This window comes from Aethina tumida, chromosome 1 (genome assembly GCF_024364675.1).
Source record: "Aethina tumida isolate Nest 87 chromosome 1, icAetTumi1.1, whole genome shotgun sequence".
Taxonomy (NCBI): Eukaryota; Metazoa; Arthropoda; class Insecta; order Coleoptera; family Nitidulidae; genus Aethina; species Aethina tumida.
In genome coordinates, this window is record NC_065435.1 from 7,844,581 (window position 1) to 7,867,080 (window position 22,500).

The following is a 22,500-nucleotide window of genomic DNA, read 5'->3' on the forward strand; positions in this document are numbered from 1 at the left end:
TGAGGCCTCTCGAGTTCATATTTTAAATTATAGTGAACGGAATATTTTTTATCAAAAATAATTTTTTGTATCTAAATTTATCATAGCATTGCCTTCCTGGGCAATAAGATGAAATTTTAAATACATAAAAGAATATACAAAATCATTACAAGAAGTACTTGACATTACTACTATTGTATTACAGAAAACTGCAATTTAATCGTCTTTGGTAAGCTGTGACTTGTTTAAAATTTTTGATGTTGATTTTATAACAAAAAGCAAATTTACAAATATATAAATGTCAAAATTAAAAATTTAAATATTTTTTTAATTTAGTAAATTAAAATAATGTATTAAGTTACCTACAAAAATAATCATAAATTGAATAGTTATACTTTTGATACATTGGCAATATTTTAACATAATATTAAATTCTAAACAAAAATTAAATAAATTTAAATGTGAAAGTTAGAAAGATAGAAGAAAGTATATTTACCTAAGTATCCACTAAAAAATTTCATTTATAAATTTATTTTAGGACATTTTAGTACATTTTTTTAAAGAAGTTTTACATTAAATATTTGTGAGTAATTTTTATTAATAATTTAAACTTGTATTCACTGAGAAAAGAATATTTATACAGTACTAAAAGAGTTTGAACAATCTGAATCTTGAGAGACAGACACATCATATACGATAGAGACAGTAAGTCTCCCACTACGGACCTGACTTGTGCTGTTTTTGTCGACCATAATGTCTCTCTCTAGATTCAGATGGGTCAAACAATTTTCCTACTGTATATTGTGTGCAAAAAAAAAAACTTGAAATAAATAATTTATTCCAAATTTTATTTTAGAAAAATATTACAGAATAATAATTAATTAAAAAATTACACAAAAATTTTAAGGCATAAATTGTCAGCAGCTTATAATGAGTCGGACCTTCTCTTTTAATATTTTATTAAGTTACAATATATATGAAATAAAATTTTAATAATACAATTTTGTAATTTTCTTATCTAATAAAATGTCGTGATGATCCCGTTAAAATTTTCATGTTTTCTAGGATGGCCCCTTTGTTACGAAAACATAATTAAACAATAAATAAATAGGGGTTGAACAGCATCAAAGACAGCGTTATCGGGTACTTACAACACATAAATCAAATCCGTTTAAGGACAGTGAACACTAAAATTTTCACGAGGAGATTTGGTCTGTCTGAAATACAAATAAATGGTTGAATAGGCGGATATGGAAGCAAATACGGCTCTTTGTTTTCATACCCGCCATAATAGTAATTGAAAATCTAATCGAGTCCTCGTGTACAAACAGAACTTGTATAGATTTACGAACTCTGCACTCATGCATATGTGAATTCACACTTCACTTCAATACATGACGTTTTAAGGAATATTAGCATTTGTCAAGCGCACAAATCATTTCAAATATGTATTGTTGCAATTTAAGTAAATATAAACCCAGGCGGGCAACATAATATACACTGCTTGAGATATTTCGCGACGTCGTTTATTTGTTCGCGTTAAATTGACGGAACACAAGGATATGAAGTTTCTTATTCAACAACCAAGCTGATACATCCAGAATTCTATTTATATTTACGGCGCATAAAAATATGGAATAGAATGGAGGAGACCGTTGAAATTAAATATGCTTCTGCTTTTGCCGCAATTGAGGGTGAGACTGGCGAGTTTTTTATGGCGAAATTCACGCTGGTTTACTTAAGCTTAGCTTTCCCTGTTCCAATCAGTAAATCAAGATAAAGTCTTTTCTGTTTTAAAAACACTGGATCGTCCCCCAGGCCAGGAACGTTATATAAAAAAACCACCACATAAGCAGTAGATGACATTTTTATGAAATATACACATGTGCAGATGAATATTTATGTGATGTTTTAAAGTCGTGTGCAAAAAAAGCAACAGCTAAAAAATTAATTTCATATTTTATTTTACACATGTAAACTTCATATCTCGTTATTAAATTTATTTTGCATTTAGTTAACATATTTGTTGACTAATAATATATTAAATCGTTTTACTTTTTTTTATATTTGTATCAAAATATTTATATACTCTATAAAATATTAAAAATGGTATATTATTACATATGTATGTGTGTTATTTATATTATAACGAGAATTAAAACACAATAATAATCCTTAACTGGATTACAGGAATCTGCAATTTAGTCGTCTATGGTAATCCATAATGCCGATAGTTTAGTGTGACACAAAACTTTATTTAAGTTTATAATGTTACTTAAATTAATACTCTGCTTCGATACAAAAAGAATTTAGACAAATAAACATCCGGAGAACTAAAATGTCCACACTCTTAAAACAGCAGTGTTATTAATAAAATTATTACAAAGAGTACCAGAAAATAATAATCCTTAATTATATTACAGAAATCTGCAGTTTAGTCGTCTATGGTAATCCACAGATAACAGATGTCGCTAGTTTAAATTGAAAGGCACAAAACTTGAGTCAAACCATTTTTTAAACGAATTTTGAAAGAAAAAAGTTTATACAAATAAATATCAGGAGAAATAAAAAATCCATATTTCTTTAAAACGTGACTTTTTCATATTTATCTTTCTTCTTCTAAATGAACACAATTTATGGGGTTTCTCGAGTACAAATTTTAATTTAGAATAAACAGAATATTCTTTAGCAAAAATAATTTTTTGTATACAAATTTATAATATCATTGTCTTAATAGACAATAAGATGGAATTTTAAATACAAAAAAAGAATATACAAAATTATTACAAAAATTATCAGACAATAATAATCCTTAATTATATTACAGAAATCTGCAATTTAGTCGTCTGTGGTAATCCACAGTGAACGGATATCGTTAGTTTAAAATGAAAGGCACAAAACTTGAGTCAAGGAAATTTTTAAACAAATTTAGAAAAGAAAAAGTTTATAATGTTTCTTAAATTAATACTACTTTGATATAAAAATAAGTATCAGGAAAATTAAAAAATCGACACTTTTAAAAACAGTGGTGTTGCATTAAAACATATTGTCAAATTTTTCATATTTTATTTAGTAAACAGTTTTGTCGAAATTATATTTTGTGTCTAAATTTATAATAGTATTACCTTCCTGGACACTAAGATAAAATTTAAAATTACATAAAAGGATATATAAAATTATTACAAAGATAACAGAAAATAATAATCCTTAATTATATTACAGAAATCTGCAATTTAAGCGTCTAAAGTAATCCATGCCATTAATTTAGAATGAAAGGCACAAAACTTGAGTCAAACAAATTTTTATACCAATTTAGAAAAGTTTTTTTTTTAAATTAATACTCTGTTTTGATATAAAAAGATTTTGAACAAATAAATATCAGAAGAACTAACAAAAATTCCTTTTTCTTTTTTAAAAGCACCTGTATTGCATTAAAAAAAATTGACATTTTCATATTTAGTTTTCTTCTTTTAAATGAGGCCTCTCGAGTTCATATTTTAAATTATATTAAACGAAATATTTTTTATCAAATATAATTTTTTGTATCTAGATTTATAATAGTATTGCCTCTCTGGACAATAAAATGTAATTTTAGATACATAAAAGAATATATAAAATCATCACAAGAAGTACTAGACAATAATAATCATTAGTTGTATTACAGAAAACTGCAATTTAATCGTCTATGGTAAGCTGTGATTTATTTAAAATTTTTGATTTTGATTTTATAATAAAAGCAAATTTACAAATATATAAATGTCAAAATTAAAAATTTAAATATTTTTTTTATTTAGTAAATTAAAATAATGTATTAAGTTACCAACAAAAATAATCATAAATTGAATAGTTATACTTTTGATACATTGGCAATATTTTAACACAACATTAAATTCTAAACAAAAATCAAATAAATATAAATGTGAAAGTTAGAAAGATAGAAAAAAGTATATTTACCTAACTCTTTGGCGGTGTGACAGACCTAAACAAAAATAATGTATTTATCATGGGATATCCAACATGTCTCGGGTATATTGAGTTTTTTCTCCCTCCGAAAAGTTTTTAAGACGAGCTAAAGGAATTCCGCAAGCGTCAAATTTGTACCGCAATCTGAAATATAGAACAAAACGGGCCTATATGCCAAACCTCCTGTGAGCAGCTATAAAAAAAAAACTTGATCTATTATCCTGGCTGTCGCCCGGGGATCTTTCGCAAAAACATCATCAACAAAGCATTTGAATGGCGGATGGGTGTACTAATATTGTCCCTTAAAAAATACATAAATGTCAATTTGCCGTAACGGGTTTTAAAATATATGGGACCGGCATTCATTTATTTCAATTTCAGCGCTTCAGTCATGCGTGTGATGGAAACAAATTAAGTACTAATATTTTTTATTATTCTGCATGAGGAGATATTTACTACAATGTTTCGGGTCCAATTTTTGTTTTTATTATGTCCTTTGTGTCCTTTTGCGAGGTACAGGGTACAACAAAATAATCAATTATTGAAACGTTGGCCGTGGAAATAGATTTGCGAGATTATCCAGATTTAGTTGAATTAAAAGGTGTGCGGAAGTGAAGATTTTCTGGTGCCCGATCAATAAAAGAATCCGGTGCATATGTCCCGTGTGTAGATTGTGTGCCGCATGTATGGAACTGCAACCATTTCCAATGTCAGTGGTATCACGAAAAGGGATATACAAACAAAATGAATAAACAAAAGACGGATTACTAGTAAGCTTTAAGGGCCCCTCGCCAGAACAAATAAATCGTAACACGCTCAGACCATACCGCTGTATAGCAAGCCTAATACGCTATTCCTTTGCAATGCCAAGCTTTTGTAGACACTAGACGTATGTACATCCGCCACGGATTTTCCCATTTCAAAAAACCATTTACCGTCAACATAATTTTATCCTTTAAATGAATTACTATCTCTTTTACTTCTTGCTTCTTTAACCTTATTTAGCAGGGTTGCCGAGTGCGCATGCGTGCTAAGCCACGCCCATAAATACTTACGCATGTGCTCTTAAAATACTTTTATATTTTAAGATGATAATAAGGACAAAATAAAAAAACTTGTTTAACAATTAATTATATTAATTGATTTAATTTGAATGTCACCAAAGGGTGTTATCAGTTTTGAAAAAAAAAAAGATTTGTTTGCCAAATTGTCAAAAGTAATTAAGTTTATCCAATAATTATTAGTAAGGAAGTATTTTATTATAAGAGATACATAAAAGTTTTCATTAAAATTGGCGCCCAACATTTTTCATAAAAATTAAAAATATTGTAATGTAATTAATAAATGCATTTAAAAATACATTATAACATTTTGTTAAAGCTAATATTACATCATTTATAAATATTATACGAAATTTTAATATAGTTCTTTTAGTTTAAGTTTTTTATACATTTGGTCGTATAAAATTGGCGCCCAACGTTTTCAGGACTAATAAATGTAAAATAATAATTTCTCTTAAACATTCATTAGTATTTTAAATATTTTGAAAAAGTATTTAAATTAATAATAATAATAATAATTCCTAAAATGAATGAACTCATATAATTTTAGAAAGAAACATTCATTTATTCATTCATTCATTCATCAATTGGCGCCCAACGTTTTTCAAAATATTAAAAAATATGTAACATAATTAATAAATTTATTTAAAAACACACATTGTAATATTTTGTTCGACATAAAAATTTTACAAATTTAAATGAACTCACGCCAGCAATTCAAGAAGCTTGAAGGAATATGAACTTATCGTATATTCTGTGAATATAAATTAGAGAACTAGAGAACTATGACTAAATTGTGTTGTAAGTAACTTTTTTTATTATGATTATTATTAATGTAAAGATAATATTCTGACCATCTTTATTTATTTTAAGAAATACAAAAAAGTTTTCATTAAAATTGGCGCCCAACATTTTTCATAAAAATTAAGAATATTGTAATGTAATTAATAAATGCATTTAAAAATACATTATAACTTTTTATTAAAGCTAATATTACATCATTTATAAATATTATACGAAATTTTAATATATTTCATTTAGTTTCAAGTTTTTTATATATTTAGTCGTATAAAATTGGCGCCCAACGTTTTCAGGACTAATAAATGTAAAATAATAGTTTCTCTTAAATATTCATTAGTATTAAATTAATAATAATTAAGTTTATCCAATAATTATTAGTAAGGAAGTAAATTGGAACATTTTTACAGTTTTCTACGTAATTTTTTCTCATAAAGGTAAAAAGATGGAATACAAAAATATTATAAATATTTAAAAAACCAATATTTTAAAACTATTTGATAAAAATTGTAAAATGTTTTTTATCCCACAATTATAAATTGTATTAATATGGATTGATTAAGTTTGAACAATTTAAACGTAATCCATCACAAAATTATTTATTATCTAATTAACTTTATGTCGTGATCGTAATAACAATCAATCTATTTGATAAAAACAATTAAGTTTATTCAATTAGAAGTAAGGGCCGTTTAAATTAACCGATATTCAGTGGCATTGTGACAGTAAGTTTCTTAAATGCAGCATTACAATCGTAAAAGTCATTTCACACTCATTTTCTTCTCCATTTCATTGCAACAAAGTGGTTTCACGAGCCGACATTTCACATTCCGAGGAGTGATTTTTTAAAAAGGTGAATAAATCACGGGTGGAGATGTGAGGCTTGATGTCACGGCGTTACGTCTGCCGCCTTGAATTTGTCTAGTAAATTGACTTAATTTAAACCGGCTTATTTAGGCACATCATTTGCCGGAGCTTTCTGACGTAAGTCATAATTCATTAAAAATTTGCTTAGGTGTATTTATGTTTTATTTTTTGTGTTTGTTTGAATTAATATTTGTAACTTCAAAGGTCTGTTTGATAAACATAAACCATATTAAATGCCATAAAAGCTTAAGCAAATATTGTTCACTTAGGTTTATTTGTGCAACATATTTTCTTGGAATATTAAATTTGTTCACCCTCGCATGTTCATAGTAGCTGAACGTATATCGCAGGATTTATATGAAGGAAATAAAATTCCAAATAAACACTTTTCTTAGTGATGTGTGTCAATGTCATGCAGTTACAGTGTATACTACATTTAGACAACGTCTTAGTAATGCTGAGCTATATCTTGTAAGCATCACCTGCGATTTATGAGTATATACAAGCTAAAAGCATTTTAAACTGAGCAGACTGCATTCATCGCTACATTTTCGCCTTTGTTACTCCTTCAGGATTCATATAAAACCTTCAAACTTTTATTAGGGAACAGCAACACAACGGAAATATATTCATTGCTTTGCGTATTAATATGATAATTTATACATTGTATTTTATCGTTTTTACGATTGATACAAATGATTTTAGTACTCGTGCAAATTGAAATAAACTTTGAGAACTTGTGGAAGTAAAACAATCCAATATTTATACGCTACGACTAGATGAAAATGTTTTGATATGTACAAGGTGTTCCTAAAATAGGTGGTCAAAACTATATATACCGTACGAAAAATGCTCTTCGTGTCTGGATGTTGTAAGAGATGGATGCACGACAAAGAGAGAAAAGTTTTGCCCGGTAGTAAGAATCCCTATTCTCAGAGACAATGCGCCGTGCTGGTGCGCGCCGGCGCACAATGTAAATTAATCTTTGCGAATGCATTTAGTAACTCTCCGTATGCGTAGGGATGTAGTTCGAGTTCTTCGGATGCTCCATTTAAATTCCGTAACTTTGTATAATTTTCAATCTGTAAAATGAAATATTTTTTGAGGGTATATCAAAAACAAAAATAAGTATTCTAAAAATAAACTACTTTTTTGAAAATAAAAATGTATCCCAAAAATTAAATAAAATATACTAAAAACAACGTCTGCGGAGACGAACCGCATGCTAAACGCAGCAAAACCAAATGATCCCCTCCAGTCAGTTCGGCCCGCCCACATAATTGCATGTATATCTTTCCTTTTTGTTTACAAAGGGGTATTGATGTTCCGTCTCAATATGCGAGTAGACACGCTCATCATTTTTGATACGGTATATATATATATATATATATATATATATATATAGAATATATCCAATAATGAAAAAAATCTAACTAATTTGAAATTCCGATGAAAGAGGGTTTCAATTATTTAAATCTAATGACATTTCATGGGTGAAAAGACCAATTAACCATGATGAAGAAGGCGTTATGGTTTGGAGATGTTTTTCTGGATTTGGAATGGATCCGTTGGTTAAGATAGGCAGAATAATGGATCGTTTCGTTTACTGTGACATTGTGGAGAATCATATGTCTCCATTTACCGAAGTTAACATGAGTTTACGGTGGTCCTTTCAGCACAATAACGATCCCAAACACACGTCTAAGATAGTTAAAGAATCGTTAGCTTCTTAAAGAGTACGTGTAATGTCTTGGCCAGCACAAAGCCCAAACCTCAATCCAATTGAAAAACTTTGGAAGAAATTGATAGAAAAATCCATACAAAAAGACTGTCAAATTTGAAAGAACTCTACGAAGTTCAAAATCAGTGAAAAGAAATGTTGAATGATTATATTGAAAAGCTACTGAAATCAATGAAAAAAAGGAGTTTAGAAGTTATTTAAAACAATGGATATGCTACTAGATACTAAATAAAGGCTAAATGTAAGTAAGGTTGTTTTATTTTATACTTGCTTCACTTTTGACCCCTGAACTTTTTTCAAATATTAGTAAATACCTAACTAAACCCACTAATAAATAATATTGCAGTATTCTTTATCAAAGATTTTCTAATTTCTAAAATTACTCTACCTATATAATTTAAAAACGATTAGACCAAAAATTACAGAAATAAGGGAAAGAACAATTTGTAACATTTAAAATTGAGGGTTATATTTGCTTCATGAAAAACATTCTCATTTTTTTGTCGCTGGGCATACTCTCCTGCTCCCAAATTTTGCTGAATTTGTATAAATATATCCATGTAGAGGGTGTGATTTAATAAACAACAAAAAACAATGTTATGAGCTAGAGTCTACTATATACTTAGTTAAAGAATAGTTAGCTTCTCAAGGAGTACGTATAATGTCTTGGCCAGCACAAAGCCCATACCTCAATCCAATTGAAAAATTTTGGGATGAAATTGATAGAAAAATCCATGCAAAAAGACTGTCAAATTTGAAAGAACTCTACGAACTTGAAAATCAATAGAAAGAAATGTTGAATGATTATATTGAAAAGCTACTGAAATCAATGAAAAAAGGGAGTTTAGAAGTTATTAAAAACAATGGATATGCTACTAGATACTAAATAAAGAAAGGCTAAATGTAGGTAAGGTGGTTTTATTTTAAATTTGCTCCACTTCTGACCCCTGAATTTTTTTTCAAATATTAGTAAATACCTAACTAAGCCCACTAATAAATAATATTGCAGTACTGTTGATCAAAGATTTTCTAATTTCTAAAGTTGCTCTACCTATATAATTTAAAAACAATTAGACCAAAAATTACGGAAATAAGAGAAAGAACAATTTGTAAAATTTAAATTTGAGGGGCTATATTTGCTTTTTTTTGTCGCCGAGCATATTCTCCTACTCTCAAATATTGCTGAATTTGTGAGTGATTTAATAAACAACAAAAAACAATGTTATGAGCTAGAGAAGAGTTAAATTATTTTACACTGATCATAAAGCAATTCTCGCCGTCGCTGGTTAAATGCAGGAGACCAGATTCAGTTGGAAAACTGCTCAATTTAAAGCTTTTGATTGAGAAGGAAGGGAAAGAGTGGAGTTGAAAGAAACACAAACCAGGTGCCGTACATTTGACTCGATTCCACTTGTAAAACAGTAAGTAATTGATTATTCATCAATTGGGAATGAATGAGTCTACAACAGTTTTCTTTTGTTCGCCAAGATAAATTAAGAATTGAACGGTTCGTTGCATTCTGTCGTTTCATGAATTAGCCCCGGGGGCGAAAATAATTTTATTTTAGTTTTTTTTTTCATATTTTTTTTTAATGAGTGATTGATGGTTTGTTTAATTATGGACTTTTGTGCGGCACGAAATGTTTACGGGTCGCAATTTAATTAATTTATGCAATAATGTTGGCAATTTTGCAAATATAAAATAAGCAATTCAAGGTAATAACAATTTGAAAATTACCATACCATTTCACGGCTGTCACATTTGTCACCGGAAAGAAAAAACAGGGACAATCCCTCCCTCATTCAATTTGAATGGCAAAGAAACATAAATCAATCAATGACATTCTTTAGCGAAATATAAATCAAATTAACCTCAATTATTAGTCCCTTTTGTAACCAATTGATAGCGTTAAATGAATGTACGCCCCCTTTCTACGTTTTCGACGTCTGGTCTTACGCGTCGCATACAATATGAACCAGCGTCGTCCTTACTCAATCAAATTATTCAGGCAGCGAGTGGTAGTTAGTCGATTTATCGTAAATGTTATCACAATAGATACATTTTGTATTCGATTAGGTCATGTTTGAGGGTGACTAATGGATCCGTTCACCAACGTTGCATCCCAATTTAAGATCCTAATTGTTGTTAGGCATTCTGGCTAAAAATACACTGTTCCACCCATAATTTACTACATTTGTATTAACTTCTATATGACTTATAAAAAGTATCTAAACGTTTTTATAACACGTTTAGTGTTTTTGTTATTTGAAATGCACCGTTTCCGAAAAATTAATACAGGAAATAAAAGTATCGCAACAGTGTACCGTTTAGTTGGAACTTATTTATCATCCCCATTTTCTTTTTAATTTTCCTTAATTATCAATATGCAACGGCAATCTAGAAATTTAACTGTGTGCCCAAGCGGTAATTTTAGTTGAAGAAGGCTTATTGGTGAATCCCATACATCCATTTCCCGTTTGTTACAACGATACACGGAGACTAGTGACCATACTAGGAAACCAGGTCAGGGTACAAATCATGGGCAATTGTTTAGAATCACGACTCCATCTATTTTCAGCCATAAAACATCGAAAAATTGAGCTATGGACAAGTATCCAGTAAAAAAAATAATATTTCTTAGAGAAAAATTAATTTTAAATTTGAAAAAATACCGATTTTTGCTTAAAATTTGTATGAGATTTTTTTATATATTATACTTCATCAACAACAGCATATTTTGGGAAAAAAATATATAATTTTTCAATTTTTTATTAATTTTTGAAAATTTATTATACTGATTTTTGACGTTTTATCAAAAATTTATATAAATAGAATATTAAAAAAAATGTCAATAACGTAATTTTTCATTTTTTTTATGAATTTTTGAATATTTTGTAAATTTTATTAAATTTCATAAAAAAAATTTATATTTTTTTTTATAGTTTTTTCATATTTTTTAATGCTAATACAAAAACAAAATATTTCAATAATTTACAAAAAAATTTTATTAGAAAAAAATAAAATTTTTAATATTCCATTTTAAACAATTTCTATTTTACCATCGACAGATAAAGTTTTAAATTTATATGATTTTATATTTTTTTGCAGAAAGCTCTTCAAAAATAGAATATTTAAAAAAAAAAAACAGAAATAGAAACCTAACCCAACCTAACTAACCTATTTTTTCAGGAAGTTCTTCAAAAATAGAATATTTAAAAAAAATGTCAATAACGTAATTTTTTCATTTTTTTATGAATTTTTGAATATTTTGTAATTTTTATCAAATTTAATAGAAAAATATTTATATTTTTTTCATAATTTCTCATGTTTTTTAATGCTCTAAAATAAAATTATTTCAATAAACGAACGATTTACGAAAAATGTTTATTAAAAAAAATAAAATTTTTAATATTCCGTTTTAAACAATTTCTATTTTACTATCGACAGATAAAGTTATATTTGTTATAGAGTAAATTTACTCAAAGTACTAGATATCTCCTGACGTTAATTGTTTTTTCTTGTGTTAAAAAAAATGTTTTTGTTTTTTTATAAATATTTGAAAATCTTAATATTGCAAAAATATTTATAAATTTGGGACAACCAAAAACTTTGAATTAACAAATATGTAAATTTTCAAAAAAAAACTCAAAATATTAGATTTTTTTAAATTTAAAATTGTTGTTTCTGTAAGATTTCATTTCATAAAAACTGAAACGTTATTGACATATATTTTTTTTTTTTTGAAAATGTTTCTTTTTTGATAAACTTTCTAAAAAACAGTTTAGGTTAGGTTAGATTAGGTTTCTGTTTCTTTTTTTTATTATTCTAATTTCGATAAACTTTCTGAAGAAAAGAATAGACATTAAGTACAAAATGACTTTTTCATAAAAATTTTAGGAAAAACCTCAAAAATCAGTATTGCTCAAATTTAGTTTTTTCTGTAAGAAATTTTGATTTTTTTCAATTGACCAAGACAAGTTCTTGACCCCGATAAGAAATTGTTAAATTTTCAAAAATTCATAAAATGTTAACAATCGACATTTTTTATAGTGAGCTTTTTTTAATAAACTTCTTATACTATAAAAAAATTTGTTTACAAACATTTCAGCTAAAAACCGCAAAATTCAAAATTAATTTTCCGCCAAGAAATAATAATTTCTTTTACTTGATGAAAAAATATCGTTTTTTGTGGCATATGCCCCTTTTATTGATCCAAATTTTTTGCTAATACAGGATAATATACGATCATATACAGCCCATATTGTCCTAAATTATTTTGCTGACGTTGAAATTAATGCTATGGCCCGGCCAGCTCGCAGTCCAGACCTTAATCCAATAAAAAATATCTAGGACATTCCTGGGAGACGTTTGAGGGACTTCTTAACCGACCAAATAACTTAGAGGGCGTGGAGCACCTATTTAAAATTTGGAAGAACTGATGAACAGAAGATGTGAGACTATCATTCGTAATTGAGTTGGAAATTAAGTCCAAATTTTTATTTTTTATAAAAATCAAATTTTGATAATTTTTAACTTTTTTAGAATAATATTTTTTAAGTTATTTTGTAACAATTATAAATAAAAACCTATTTTTAAATAAATAATATAATAACATAAGGTTGGAGGTTCCGTGAATCGATACAACCAAACCTACCCCCAAGATTAAAATAGAAAAGGAATCCAATTGGCTTATGCAACGCTCCTTAAAATTGGAAAAAATCATGTGTCAATATTATAACAGAGTCTTTAAATTTCCCGAAATATATTACGAGCCCGACAATCTTTCCCTTTCTTTTTCTCCCTCTCCCTCTAGCCGTACACGTAATTTCCTTACGAGCGTAGCATATGGATATCGACGTGGAAATTTAAATTTTAAAGGAACGATAAATAAAAGAAGAAAATTGATTGCAATTTCCACAAGAACGATTAACACAACTAAATATACACACTCAATTCGATGAGGCTTCAATATTCATGAACCTTAAACCTATTGAATTAATCCTGCGCATACCTTCAATTGTGTTTTCTCAAATATGCATTACATATTTACATTATTAATACACTAAAAAGCCCCCTTTCGTTCGTACAACCAGAGCTTCCATTCGTATTCACAGAACTATTATTGCCTTCGTTCACCGCGAGCAGGATTTAACTTGTTTTATGTTTAGAATTTATTACAATACATTATAAAATAATTTGTTTTCTGGTGATTTTTAATGCGCACATCTTATTTTTGAATAAAATAAATTTAACATTAATATTCATTCACTCTAATTTCTTAGAAATTAGGAAATGAGGTGGATTATTCGCTAATTTGAATTAATTTATGTTAGTTAAATTTAACATTTTCACAACCAGTCTTGTAATTTTTGATATTATGTCAAAATTTCTAAATATTGTAAACTTCATATTTTATGTTTTTCATTATTTTCAACATATGTTATAATTTTTGAAACTATTTTAGAATTTTTACACATTTTTCCTGTTTCACATTATGTAACAACTCTTATTTTCATAATTTGTAAGAATTTTATATTTTTGAACTTCTGTAACGATTTTAGATTGTTTATTTTGAAAATGATTCTAGACTGTTTATACTTTTTTATAATTATTAATACTTTTACAACTTGGAAGTCATATAATTTTTGAAATCTTCAACTTTTGAAGCTATTTTAAATTTTTTACACATTCCTTCTATTTTTACATTTTGTAAGAGTTCTGGTTTTGTTTTTAATATTAATAATTTTTTACACTTTTCCAAAAACTGTTAATTTTTTATTATTGAACATTTTTACAATTTGTAAGTATTGTAAGAATTTCATCCTTTTTAAAGTCTGTAATAATTCCAGACTGTTTATACTTTTTTCATAATCATCAATATTTTTACATCTTGTAAGTCATATAACTTTTTAAATCATCAACTTTTGAAGCTATTTTAAATTTTTTACACATTTTTTCTATTTTTACATTTTGTAAGAATTCTTGTTATTTTAATATATTAATGATTTTTGATATTTTTCTAAAAATCTTTAATTTTTCATTATTTTTAACATTTTCGCAATTTGTAAGTATTGTAAGAATTTTATCCTTTTCAACTTCTGTAATGATTCTAGATTGTTTACAATTTTTTCCTGATTAACAATATTTTTACAATTTGTAAGTCATATAATTTGTGAAATCCAACTTCTCAAGCTGTTTTAGATTTTTTACATATTTTTCGTTTTGTAAGAATTCTTGTTTTAATATTAATATTTTTTGACATTTTTTCAAAAATTATTATTTTTTCATTATTTTTAACATTTTTACTATTTTTAAGTATTATAATAATTTTATCCTTTTCAATGATTCTAGAGTGTTTACACTTTTTTTTCATGATTATCAATATTTTCACAACTTGTAAGTCGTATATTTTTTGAAATGTTCAACTTCTGAATCTATTTTAGATATTTTACACATTTTTCCTATTTTTACATTTTGTAAGAATTCTTGTTATTTTAATATATTAATGATTTTTGATATTTTTTTAAAAATTGTTAATTTTTCATTATTTTTAACATTTTCACAATTTGTAAGTATTGTAAGAATTTTTCCTTTTCATCTTCTGTAATGATTCTTGACTGTTTACACTTTTTTCATGAAAACCAATATTTTTACTAGTTGTAGTTGTAGTTGTATTTTTGAAATCTTCAACTTCCGGAACTATTTTAGATTTTTTACACAATTTTCCTATATTTATATTTTGTAAGAATTCTTGTTTTGTTTTTAATATTAATAATTTTTGACATTGTTTTAAAAATTGTTAATTTTTTATTGTTTTTAACATTTTTACAATTTATAAGTATTGTAAGAATTTTACCTCTTCCAACTTCTGTAATAAGTTAATAGTTTTGTTGTAAATTTTTACAATTTTGAATTTTTGAAAACAACATTTTTCATTATTTTTAACATTTTCATAACTTTATTCTTAATTGTCAATTATTGTAAGTAACTTATAATTGGATTCTAAAGACAGTCGTAAAACTTTTTTATAAAACTGTTTTAAAGTTACAACAGAGTTTACATTTCAAGCTTTCTTTACACAAACCTCTTAACACTGGATGTGATTTAGTTACAACCACTTGTTTTGGTCAAAAACGTGTGAAGGATTAATCTAATTTGCAAGTAAAAACATGGCTGTGAAAGCTTAAATAAAATCTTTATAAAGTTCTCTGTCCACATTTTTTTCCTTCCTTCTGCCAATTAACGAAATTAACAAATAAAACTATGGCAAAACGTGAATTTTACTTTTTATACCACAGTTTGGCTCCGTCCCTAGCCCAGTTTATTAATATAAATGCTCAGCAAACATTAAGAAGTTTTGTGAGGGGCATAAAGATAAGGACGTCACTTGATGAACGATAAACACACAAACATAAATATAAAATAATTTGTTACGTGATCGGTAATACTAATCGCGTAAAAAGCTGATTTGCATAAGTGTAAACGTGGTGATGTGGCGTTAAACGGGAGCAAAATCTTAAAAGAGTAGCATCTTGGTGCAGTCTGCGAGTCCCGGTCCCCCGTTACTTAGCCTCGCCTCGCCCCTCGCCGTCGTTTTTCCAGTACCAGGAGCTGGTTGCCAGTGTCGCTCGCTAGCGTTCCTTGATTTCCCTTAGGGTATCTCGTTGTGCTGTCCGCGATTATGTTAAGTGGATATGAAATTCATTGCCCTAACTTCCCGGCTCCTGAGTTCTTTTTCACTTTACCACGATACACCACTACACCCGACGCCACAACGAATCAGTGGTGGGACAAATCATATATTTCGGACTGTCAGCCGGCGGAACGGCTAATCAATATGGGGTGCCCCCCTAAACTTCCCTTCTGTTTTTTATCGGTTTTGCATAATCGTTTACACGGTGGATCGTTTACCAATTTGGGGATCACACGGACGCGTACTTTTTACAATGCCCACTCGGCTAATTCGTTAATACAACATCCAGCAATTTTTCAATTTGCCTTTCTGCTATTTGTTATCAGGTTTTTATTTAAAAAATTTAATTGAATTTGTTTATAAATGAATATAAACGCAACATCAAATTAAATAAATAATTCCACGACCATAAAAATAAACAAATCAACAAGTAATATTCGGTTACATATATTAAAGAGAAATATTGTATAAATCCATACGTACGGAAGAATAAATTAAAAGCAGTTTTAAATTTCAATTTTGTATTGATTTATTTGATGTTTGTTCAAGTACAACTCAAATTAAAAAATGTATTGAGGTAAAACTGTATTATTGTATATTAAACAGACCTGCGTAAATATTTTCAATTTAACTTTAATATTTTTATATTTTTTATTCAATCTGGGTAATTGATAACTTTTTAAATTTTTAGAATTTTTTTTTTTTAACCAGTTTTCATCATTTTCACAACAATGCTTGAGTTTTCTTTATTTTTAACGTTTTCACAACTTTTATTCAGTCTTTATTATTTTTTTTCATCTTTACTACAGCATTAACTTAATAATAATAATAATAATTTTAGTATTTAATTAATATTTTTTGTAATTTTAACAACCATTAACTTTGAGAAGTTTTGCTTTAGCACATTAACATACTTTTACACCCACTGTCACCATCGTATAAAATTACTGAGTATTTATAAAAGACACAGACTCCTAAAATTAATAATAGAATCTAAAAATAACTTTATCTTTATATATAACAGCTTCAACGACAGTTTTATTGAAAAATTTAATAGTAGATATTGTTCCATTATTTTAAAACACGACAGAAAGGCGGCATTTCATATTATATTTATGACAAAACTCCTATTTGAAACGGTTGACTGTTAATTTAAAAGAGTCTGTCGTGCAGATCTGCTTTCCAAAAGAAACTTAATATAATCCGATATGGTTTTTTCTTTAAAAAATTTTTTTAATAATTTCATTCCCAATGATGGACGTGGTAATAATACAGTTACAGCCACAAAATCCTTGTAAATATTGAAATTCAGATAAAGAGAAAACAAGATTTACACATTTTTGTTTTTCTTAATTTTTTAAGAAAAATATTATTTCAATTTATTTAGACTAAGATGAATAGAAATAATTATTGAAACAAGTCACACTATTGAAATTTGATTAAAAGATCAATCATGTTGAAGTTCTGGATTGGCCAATATAAAATCCAGATCTAAATCCAATTGAAAACTTATGGAACGTCATGAAGTCCCGATTAAAACATCAAAATCCATCAAATTTAGATGAATTGTGGTTATTAATTAATATTATAAAAAGTAGAGCAATTTAACAAAATATTACCAATTTTTTAGTTAGTTATGCATAAATTATATTTTTAAAATTTATTTTGTTTAAGTTCTAATTTTTGTAGAAATTTGATTTGATTTAGTTACAAAATGAATAATTATAGAATGAATATTTTAAATAAAATATGTATAATATATTTTGATCACATTTAAATTAAAGTGTACATTTAAAATATATTTTATTCATCAAAATAATTCATAAATTTCTCAAAGTAATTAAATTTTTCTCATTCCTTCAAATTAAAATTTGATAATTAGACGTATAATGTCTTAAAATAACTTTCCAACTTCTACTTAGGTTGGTTATCCATTTATATTTCTTGTAATCTAACAATTATTTAAAAATAAAATGCAGTAAATTACGAAATGTGTGATGTTATATTAAATTTATGATAAAATTCCTATTTAAATCGGTGACTAATAAATAATTTGAAAATGTCTGTGGTCCAGGTCAGCACCCCAAATAAAATTTAACATAATCCGATATGGTCTAGTGGCTAGGATACCTGGCTTTCACCCAGGAGGCTCGGGTTCGATTCCCGGTATCGGAAAATTTTTTTTATTTTTACAAAAGAAATTAATTTAAGTATACGTTGTAGAATAAATAAGTTTTTGTCAACTTCTGACAATAACAAAAGAAGTTATCCGCCTAAAAGCCTAAATTTTTATTACAGTTATGCTCATAATTTTTTGTTATTTGATAAAATTTACCTTTGGTAAATTTTGATGTCGGTTTACGTGACATATACCCAATTGTACTACTTATTTATCACTTAGCAGTAACAATTACTAAATGTAAACAAATATGCTGATCAAACGACAATTTGAACATGTTAATACAAGTTTACAGAAATATTTAAATGGGATTAACCATACGTATACTACGTGGATTATCACGAAATTATTCCATAAACGCCATACTACATTACACCGTGTAATTTATACCAAAACAATCCACGCATTCTACGTTATTGTCATTGTCATATTACGCTCTCGCACAAAAGGAAATAAAAACAAGCCACACCACTTAAATCTGGAAAACCGTATACGTGAGTAATAAATACGGAGCAGCCTTCATTGTTCTTGGTGTTTTTAAATTTAAAAATAAAAGGTATTTTTGCATATCAAGATGATTAAAATGATTGTGCATCTTTCAACTTTCACAATTCGAATCTGCGGCTGTTTATTCATGTGTTTTTAATTAAAAATATAATAAACTAAACTAATTAATATATGAATAAAATTAATTGATCAATGTAACTACAAAAATCTTTATCAATTTCTTATTTTAATCAGAGCTAAACGAAGCTTGTTGTCTGCAAGAAGTTGTTGTTTTAAGACAAGCACACATCAAATTCTTTTGAAAGGTAACTAACTAATTTCCACATAATTAATTTTCACAAAGTGATGATTTGTTCAAATTAAAATTTGGTAATTAGACGTGAAACTTCTTGAAATAACTTTCCAACTTCTAATTAGATTGTTTTTCATTTTATATTTTTTGTTACTTAATAATTATCTATAAATTACTTAGTGCAAACTTAACACATTGAAATGGAATATTACAAAATTTAATATTAGATATTGTTTTATCATTTTAAAATGTAACAGTCAGCGAATGTTTCATATTATGTTTATAATTAAACTTTAGTATTGATATTTTTGGAATGTCTGTGGTCCAGATCACGACTTCAAGCAAAATTTAATATCATCCGATATGGTCTAGTGGCTAGGATACCTGGCTTTCACCCAGGAGGCTCGGGTTCGATTCCCGGTATCGGAAAAATTTTGTTTTTCGTCTAAATAAAAAAACTTTGAAATTATATCCTAATCTAATAAAAAAATTCCTTCGATTTCATTATTTTAATTCATATAAATAAAAATTGATTGAAATTGCAGTGCTGTGGAAGAAATGTGTCTAACCAAAGGTCTTATAATTGCAATGAATCATTTAATTACTAGAAAAAAACTTAGTTCCACAACATAAATTATTTTATAATGTGTGAGAAATTTTGTGAGATAATTATGTCGTAATTTACTCAGAGACCTAATTTCTATATTTTAGAAGAAGGAGCAATCTTAATTTAAAAAGAAAATGTTGCAGTTCAAAGTAAATACAAACTCTGAAATTATATTCTAATCTCATCAAAAAATACCTTCGATTCCATTATTTTAATTAACAGAAAGAAGAATTGATTGAATTTGTAGTGACGTGAAAAAAAATGTCGGACCAAAGGTCTAGTAATTGTAATGAATCATTTAATTACTAGAAAATAACTTAGTTATGCATCACAAATGATTTTATGATGTGTGAGAAATTCTGTGACACACTATTATGTCGTAATTTACTCAGAGACCCAATTTCCATATTTTAGAAGGAGCAATCTTAATTTAAAAAGAAAATTTTGCAGTTCAAAGTAAATACAAACTTTGAAATTGTACTCTAATCTCATCAAAAAATACCTTTCCATTATTTTAATTAACAGAAAGAAGAATTGAATGAATTTACAGTGACGTGGAAAAAATGTGACGGACCAAAGGTCTAGTAATTGTAATGAATCATTTAATTACTAGAAAATAACTTAGTTATGCATCACAAATGATTTTATGATGTGTGAGAGATTCTGAGACACATTATTATGTCGTAATTTACTCAGAGACCCAATTTCCATATTTAGAAGGAGCAATCTTAATTTAAAAATAAAATTTCGCAGTTCAAAGTAAATACAAATTTTGAAATTGTATTCTAATCTCATCAAAAAATACCTTCGATTTTATTATTTTAATTAACAGAAAGAAGAATTGATTGAATTTATAGTGACGTGAAAAAAAAAATGTCGGACCAAAGGTCTAGTAATTGTAATGAATCATTTAATTACTAGTTATGCATCACAAATGATTTTATGATGTGTGAGAAATTCTGTGACACCCTATTATGTCGTAATTTACTCATAGACCCAATTTCCGTATTTTAGAAGGAGCAATCTTAATGTAAAAAGAAAATTTTGCAGTTCAAAGTAAATACAAACTCTAAAATTATATTCTAATCTCATCAAAAAATACCTTCGATTACATTATTTTAATTAAAATAAAGAAGGATTAATTGAATTTACAGTGACGTGGAAAAAAGTGTCTGACCAAAGGTCTAATAATTGTAATGAATCATTTAATTACTAGAAAATAACTTAGTTATGCATCACAAATGATTTTATGATGTGTGAGAAATTCTGTGACACATTATTATGTCGTAATTTACTCAGAGACCCAATTTCCATATTTTAGAAGGAGCAATCTTAATTTAAAAAGAAAATTTTGCAATTCAAAGTAAATACATACTTTGAAATTGTATTCTCATCTCATCAAAAAGTGCCTTCGATTTCATTATTTTAATTCATAGAAATACAAATTGATTGAAATTGCAGTGCTGTGGAAAAAATGTATCTAACCAAAGGTCTTATAATCGTAATGAATCATTTAATTACTAGAAAATAACTTAGTTATGCATCACAAATGATTTTATGATGTGTGAGAGATTCTGAGACACATTATTATGTCATAATTTACTCAGAGACCCAATTTCCATATTTTAGAAGGAGCAATCTTAATGTAAAAAGAAAATTTTGCAGTTCAAAGTAAATACAAACTCTAAAATTATATTCTAATCTCATCAAAAAATACCTTCGATTACATTATTTTAATTAAAATAAAGAAGGATTAATTGAATTTACAGTGACGTGGAAAAAAGTGTCTGACCAAAGGTCTAGTAATTGTAATGAATCATTTAATTACTAGAAAATAACTTAGTTATGCATCACAAATGATTTTATGATGTGTGAGAAATTCTGTGACACATTATTATGTCGTAATTTACTCAGAGACCCAATTTCCATATTTTAGAAGGAGCAATCTTAATTTAAAAAGAAAATGTTGCAGTTCAAAGTAAATACAAACTCTGAAATTATATTCTAATCTCATCAAAAAATACCTTCGATTCCATTATTTTAATTAACAGAAAGAAGGATTGATTGAATTTGTAGTGACGTGAAAAAAAATGTCGGACCAAACATCTAGTAATTGTAATGAATCATTTAATTACTAGAAAATAACTTAGTTATGCATCACAAATGATTTTATGATGTGTGACAGATTCTGAGACACATTATGTCGTAATTTACTCAGAGACCCAATTTCCATATTTTAGAAGGAGCAACCTTAATTTAAAAAGAAAATTTTGCAGTTCAAAGTAAATACAAACTTTGAAATTGTACTCTAATCTCATCAAAAAATACCTTTCCATTATTTTAATGAACAGAAAGAAGAATTGAATGAATTTACAGTGACGTGGAAAAAGTGTGACGGACCAAAGGTCTAGTAATTGTAATGAATCATTTAATTACTAGAAAATAACTTAGTTATGCATCACAAATGATTTTATGATGTGTGAGAGATTCTGAGACACATTATTATGTCATAATTTACTCAGAGACCCAATTTCCATATTTTAGAAGGAGCAATCTTAATTTAAAAAGAAAATGTTGCAGCTTAAAGAAAATACAAACTCTGAAATTAAATTGTAATCTTATAAAAAAATCTTTATTCGAAGTATTGAAACAAACAGAATTGATTGATTTGGTGAGTGACAAGGAACGTAAGCTCTTGTATAATTACAACAAAATAACATAGTTCTACATCACTAATGATTTTAAATTATGTATGAGAGATTCTGTAATATATGATTATGTCGTAATTTTCCGGCACATTGTAGGTTGCTGTC

At 27.1% G+C, this 22,500-nt stretch overlaps 1 protein-coding gene and 2 non-coding genes across 4 annotated transcripts in view; 2 read left to right on the forward strand and 1 right to left on the reverse strand.

The window, feature by feature from the left end:
* LOC109596794 (cytotoxic granule associated RNA binding protein TIA1) overlaps window positions 1-22,500 on the reverse strand; it is a 401,587-nt gene that overhangs the window by 356,940 nt on the left and 22,147 nt on the right. For both annotated transcript variants that reach the window (XM_049970768.1, XM_049970767.1), the window contains exon 2: window positions 3,934-3,958. The gene's annotated coding sequence lies outside the window, so the exon portion shown is untranslated. The remainder of the gene's footprint in view (window positions 1-3,933; window positions 3,959-22,500) is intronic.
* Trnae-uuc (transfer RNA glutamic acid (anticodon UUC)) lies at window positions 18,206-18,277 on the forward strand. The gene has a single exon. It is a non-coding gene; the product is annotated as a tRNA-Glu (tRNA).
* On the forward strand, window positions 19,438-19,509 carry Trnae-uuc (transfer RNA glutamic acid (anticodon UUC)). Its single transcript has one exon. It is a non-coding gene; the product is annotated as a tRNA-Glu (tRNA).